Raw genomic sequence first — 6,000 nt, 5'->3', positions numbered from 1 at the left:
ACACACACACACACACACACACACACACACACACACACACCCCTTGCCGCCTTGGTGAAGACTATAAATTCGCCTCCTGTCTTGCTTGGCATCATGGCTTCACAATGGAGTCTTTCTTTTCCAGACAACATGTTTAATTAATGCCTTAAAGGAAATTCACGAGCGTGATCCCTGATGCCATATGCTTATTCGTTCATCTTTTCTTAGGAGGGACAGTAGACATTTGCTGAGCTCCTGTCGATGAACACAGTGCCAAGGACTCGGCGAGTCCTGGACACCGTGACCTGCACGGAGGCCGGGAGGACGCCTTGGAAGGGCCTCCAGGGCAGCCCTGCCCACAGCCCACCCACCACCCCCCAGGCCTGCCTCCTCCTCCCCGCGCCTAGCAGTTACCACCCTACCACCGGGCACCCTCTTGATTTCCCTTCATAAAAAGCCCCATTCTCCTTGTGCACAATACACTTTCACAACAGATAGTCTATTCAGCCCGGAGCCCAAACCAGCAGGAACCAAAATGCTAGTTCTTCTTTACCATTAGGTCTTCGAACGTTCCCAAGGGAGGAGACCTAATTGCGTCCTGCAGAATTAACTTCCTGTTTGCTTGGCTGTCGCTTCTAGGGACTGGAGGCCCCTTGAGGGTCTGGCCTGGGTCTTTTCACTGTCACCTAAGGAGAGGAGATCTTCATTGCTTAAAATAATATAATCAGGGGTGCCTGGGTGGCTCAGTCGGTTAAACGTCGACTTCGGCTCGGGTCACGATTCCACGATCTCACAGTTTGTGAGTTCGAGCCCCCTATCAGGCTCTGCCCTGACAGCGCAGAGCCTGCTTCTGATCTTCTGTCTCCCTCTCTCTCTGCCCTCCCCCCCCAAAAAAAAACATTAAAAAAATAAGATTATTATCAGCATAGAAATTCGGCAAACAGACTAAGAGTCAAAGAAGAAAATAAAAATCACCTATAATTCCCACAGACAGAAATAACTCTCGAAAGTTGTTTGTTTCCTTTTCAGCATTTTATATGTGTTTTTTGGGATAAATCTATATGTATATGCAAAATTGTACAAAAATATAATTCTGATGCCTATGCAATTTTGTATCTCGCTCAGATTACAAACATTTCCCATGTCATTAAATATTCTTCAAAAACATGGTTTTTAATAGCCAAAAAGTACTACATCAAATGTGCATGCCATAGGCTCTTCAAACATTTCCTCATTGTTGAATACTTAGGTTACTTCCTTCCTTCTCCTTATTTTTTTGTTTGCAATTTTTGCCAACATAAATAATACTTTGATAAACACCCTTAACATACGTTTTTGTCCACCTCGCTGATTCTTTTTTTTTTTTTTTTAAGTTCACTTATTTATTTTTAAGTAATCTCTACATCCAACATGGGGCTCAACCTCAAGTCACATGACTTGAGTTTGGCTCTTCTGACTGAGCCAGTCAGGCATCCCCCACCCTGCTGATTCTCTCAGATTTCTAGACGCCAGTGTGCTGTTTTGTTTTGTTTTGTTTTGTTTTGTTTTGTTTTAAGTAGACTCCACACCCAGCATGGAGCCCAACTCAGGGCTTGAACTCACAGCCCTGAGATTGAGACCTGAGCAGAGATCAAGAGCCGGATGCTTAACATGACTAAGACACCTATGCACCCATTTCTCTCAGATTTCTAGAATGAAAGTTACTGAATTAAAGTAGCTTTGAAACTTGTCTTAGTCTCCAGTATCAACCTATTTTCCAGGCTGGGTACTGATTAGCCCTCCCATAGCCATACGTGTCGTCATTGTGGCTTTTATGTATTTGTTTTTAACTGTTTGGTGAAGCTGGCAGTTTCCTGTTTATGGTCGATGGCCTTTGTTTCTTTGGGCATATTTTTATTCTTATATTTTTGCAAATAAGGCCAGTGAAGTTATGGATCCAAGTGATGATGGGAATTAACTCACGCAGATGTGCACCATCGGTCACAAGGAAGGGGTCAGAGGAGCTGGATTATTCGATGGCACCCTGTCATTCCTCCTGGGAAAATAATTTGCAAATGTCAGATGTTTGCCCCCACCTGTCCACACAGACTTTTGCTTTTCTTTGGGTTTGCCCTGCAAACCCTGGTGATTCCTAAATTATTACTATACTTCTGAGGACTGTGAGTGGGTGCCCATTTTCTGTGGGACGTCAGTCCCTAGCCCCGTTCTCAGTGACCCTCCACCCGTTCTGGGTCTCCCGGCATCCAGCCCGTCCGTCCACCTCCGCTCTCCGCAGTCCCTTTTAATTCAACCCTGGGGTCCTACGCCTTCCATTGGCGGGATTCCAGTCGGGAGGTTTGATACTAAAAATCCAGATGTTGAACACTGCAAAGGCACTGATACATTTTTTTAAATGTCTGTTCTGTCAATGAAAGAAACATTTTAATATTCACCTGCTAATCTCCAAGCGGTTACTCTGGCGAACACATCAATCGAGACACTGAAGAGCTGTGTTTCATCCCTTTTCTCAGCTTACAAGATTCCTCAGATTTTCAGAGATGGGCATGAACATTCTGGAAGGCCTGTGGCATGAATGCATCCTCCCTCGGGGAAATCATGAGGATTAGTAAACCTTATAATAACAAACCTTCCTTCCCATTTCAGCTCTAGGCAGGCAACCATGGCATGCCCAGGAGAGGCCTCCGTTTACTGAGTCTGCCTCACAACTGCTGATTTCTTCCTCTCTCATGGGAATCTGGCGTTCCTTCCTCGGTTGGGGAAGTAGAGGGGACTTGGCTGAACAGTCTTGGCAGGTGTCTGACTCTGTATCTAGGCCCTTGCTGGTAGCGCCTGACATTCACATAAGCTTTACAACTTATGAACTACAGCGCCACGGGTCCCGTCTCACATATTACCTGCTTTCGTGCCTCCCAACTACCCCCAGACGTGGACCCTAATGAAATTAAAAAGGTCTCAGAGAAGGAAGTGGGTCACCTGCCCAGACCGGTTCTCACCGGCAATCTGTGAGAGAAAAAGGTATCAGGGAGGTAGGTGGAGAGCACAGTTACTCTAAAGAAAGGGAGAAAACAGGGGTGCCTGGGTGGTTCAGTCGGTTAAAAGTGTCTCAGTGATTTCGGCTCAGGTCATGATGTTACAGTTCGTGGGTTCGAGCCCCACGTTGGGCTCTGCTCTGGCGGTGCGTTGCCTGCTTGAGATTCTCTCTCTCCCTCTCTCTCTGCCGCACCCCCCCCCCCCCGCCCTCGCCGTTTCAAAATAAACTTTACAAAAAGAAGAAGAAGAAAAGGAGAAAACAGACTTGCTGGAAAGAAATCCCAACCAGAAACTCTGATTCAGTCGCTCCATAGCTGTGACCTTGGGAAGTTTTGTGGGTTTTTTGTAACATTTCTGTGCGTCAGTCTCCTCGTATGCAAAAGGATGACCAGAATACGACATCTACCTGGCGTAAAGGTGACTGTAGAAATCTGTTGATCATAGTAGGTTCATAAAAGTGGAAACATCCACTTTTTAAGTGCAACAATTAATTTGTTTAAACAAATTAAGATACCTGCATATATGTATATATGGAATGGCATCATTCATTAGCAGTGACCTTGTGTTTCTAAACAGGGAGAGATATTTGTGGCCTATCTCTGGGTAGGTATCGTTGTAGGGGCGCCCGGGGGGCTCAGTCAGTTGGGCGTCCGACTTCGGCTCAGGTCATGATCTCAAGGCTCGTGGGTTCAAGCCCTGCATTGGGTTCTGTGCTGACAGCTCAGAGCCTAGAGCCTGCTTCCGATGATTCTGTGTCCCTTGCTCACTCTGCCCCTCCCCCACTCGTGTTCTGTCTCTCTCTCTCTCTCTCAAGAATAAAACATTAAAGAAAATTTTTTTAAAAAGTGGTTGTAATTCAGTTGGTATAGGGTTATGCCATTTTTGTTAATTTTGTAAAAATAGCATATTTACGTGTGTAATCATTCATCTGTTTAACGAGATTGACTTTGGAGTTTTATTATGATGTGCATTTACATGTGGATATGTGGGTATAAAACACCCAAGAATATACACCAAAATATAATGTCTCTACAGGGGGTTCTTTCTCAGTTTGGCTTAGCTGATTTTCAAATTCTTTCACAATGAACTTGTGTCACAGAGAAATAATAGAAGTATAAAATGTTTACAATGCAGGAACTGGAACGTCGGTGTCTGCCTCCAACCGGGGGGCATTTTCCTGGTGCCAAGTTCATCTGCAGGTTGCTGGGGGAATGAGGAACCCAAGCAAAGGCCCGAGAGGTTTTAAGAGATTTAATTCGGGCTCTGGAGGAGTCGATAATCTCTTTCTCTCCCTCTCCCCCCCTCAGTGTGAACTTCTGTGTCTACTTCTCTTTGCTGAGCAAACACAGCCAGGTGTCTGCTCAGAGGGGCCCTCCTGGATTTTATGAGGCCTCCCTCTTCTCATTCTTGTTTGTTCTTCAGGCAGGCCACAACTCCACGGAGCAGGCCAGGCCTCTGCAACTGCAGTCTTCCCATTTCCAGGATGTGAAATTTCCGAGACATCCAGGATGTCCTGGCCATCCCGATCAGGCTTTAGGCGTTCCCCAGTCCCAGTGAACCCACTGGGACACAGGCCATCTTTGAAGGAATGCTTCCTCCACAGAGAGCCCATCACGTTTCTGACACGGTGAGTCATTTTGGTTTCGGCCCAGAACGTAAAGTCATTCCCAGGTTGTAAGGGTACCTCCCTGGCAGTCAGTCACTCCCCGATTTATAATAATAATGAATAAAAGCCACCAGGTATTGGCACTTATGCACCGGACGCTAGGCATGGGCTCAGTTAAGCCTCACAGCAACGCTGGGGGTCAGGTGTTTTCATGCCCATGTTACAGATGGGAAACTTACATCAACCTGCCCAGGATATGCAGCCAGTGAGCCCCCCGCCCTTAAGACACAAGACCCCGTCTCTGCACCGCGCAAGACTTCTTGACCCCATTTTATAAGTGAGGAAACCGAGTCTAAGTTATTCACTGGGACTGTTGTTCACCCAAGTTCTTGAAGTTAGCAAGTGGGAGAAGCTAAAATTTGAACATCTCGCTGATAGGGCCCCGCTGCCTGACTTGTGCCCCGACACAGTCCCCACTCGCCCCTCCCTGACTTGTGTGCCCTGACCTTCCTCACTCCCCACTCCCCCACTGTACTCCACACTGCAGCAAATACTTGTGGCTATTCCAAGAATCTGTGAGAATGTGCTCTCTTGCCCTGGGGCCTTTGGACAGGCTGTACCTTCCCATGCGTTTGCCTGGCACAGGCCTGCTTTTCGATGTCACCTCCCGCAGGAAGCCATCCCTGATCACCCCGGTTCCAAGAATGCTCTGTGGCGCCTCCTTGGTTCATTCATGGCATTGCGGTTGCCGGCCTCCTGGCTTCTTCCCCTCCCCTGCGGGTCTACAAAGCCTAAGCGAGGGCCACGTGTGCTGATGGCCAGTTCCTCCCCATCCAGCACAGGAGCGGGCACAGAGTAGGGACTCAGTAAGCATTTGTTAAATGAATGTCTGATTGTCAGAGCTGCGTTTTGCTTTGTTTGGAGGACACAGCTGAGGTGCGCCGAGGGGGGAGTATATAAATAATGACAGCAATGTGGCTTCCCTTCTATCCTATTTAGAGGGCTTAGTGGGCGAGTGCGCCGGGGTCATACCGGGCTCAGTGCCCTGATGTGAAAACCATGGAGTCCCCCTGGCTGAAGCAGTCTCGGGCTACTGTCTTCTCACTCCCAGTCAGAAACAAACCACGTTCTGAGCGACTGGAGTCCTTGCTCACAACACCGGGAGCCGGTTTAGGGTGGGGCGAGGGGCAGTGGCCTTGGGGCTCCAGTCTCTAAAGGCCCGGGCCTCTGGGCTGGGGGGAGGGGTGAAGAGTGGCAGGTCCCGTCCCTGGGAGGCTGCAGTCACTGGGGGAGAGACAATGGGGCTCAGCATCTGCTCCCCGCTGGGAGAAGGGACCCTCCAGTGAAAAGCCAGGGAGAGCAGGGAAGTGTGGGAGGAATTGATG

The 6,000-nt window shown here is 48.2% G+C and overlaps 1 long non-coding RNA gene across 1 annotated transcript; it reads right to left on the bottom strand.

The window, feature by feature from the left end:
* Nucleotides 1-397: 397 nt before the first annotated feature.
* Nucleotides 398-3,209, bottom strand: LOC109273449 (uncharacterized). Its single transcript, XR_002083055.2, has 3 exons — nt 2,412-3,209; nt 1,942-2,014; nt 398-665 (listed from the first exon to the last, which is right to left on the bottom strand). It is a non-coding gene; the product is annotated as an uncharacterized LOC109273449 (long non-coding RNA).
* Nucleotides 3,210-6,000: the final 2,791 nt, after the last annotated feature.

Source organism: Panthera pardus, unplaced genomic scaffold (assembly GCF_024362965.1).
Source record: "Panthera pardus isolate Hobbes unplaced genomic scaffold, ASM2436296v1 HiC_scaffold_23, whole genome shotgun sequence".
NCBI lineage: Eukaryota > Metazoa > Chordata > Mammalia > Carnivora > Felidae > Panthera > Panthera pardus.
The sequence above is the reverse complement of the archived record's forward strand: the minus strand, read 5'-3'. Positions and strand labels throughout refer to the sequence as shown.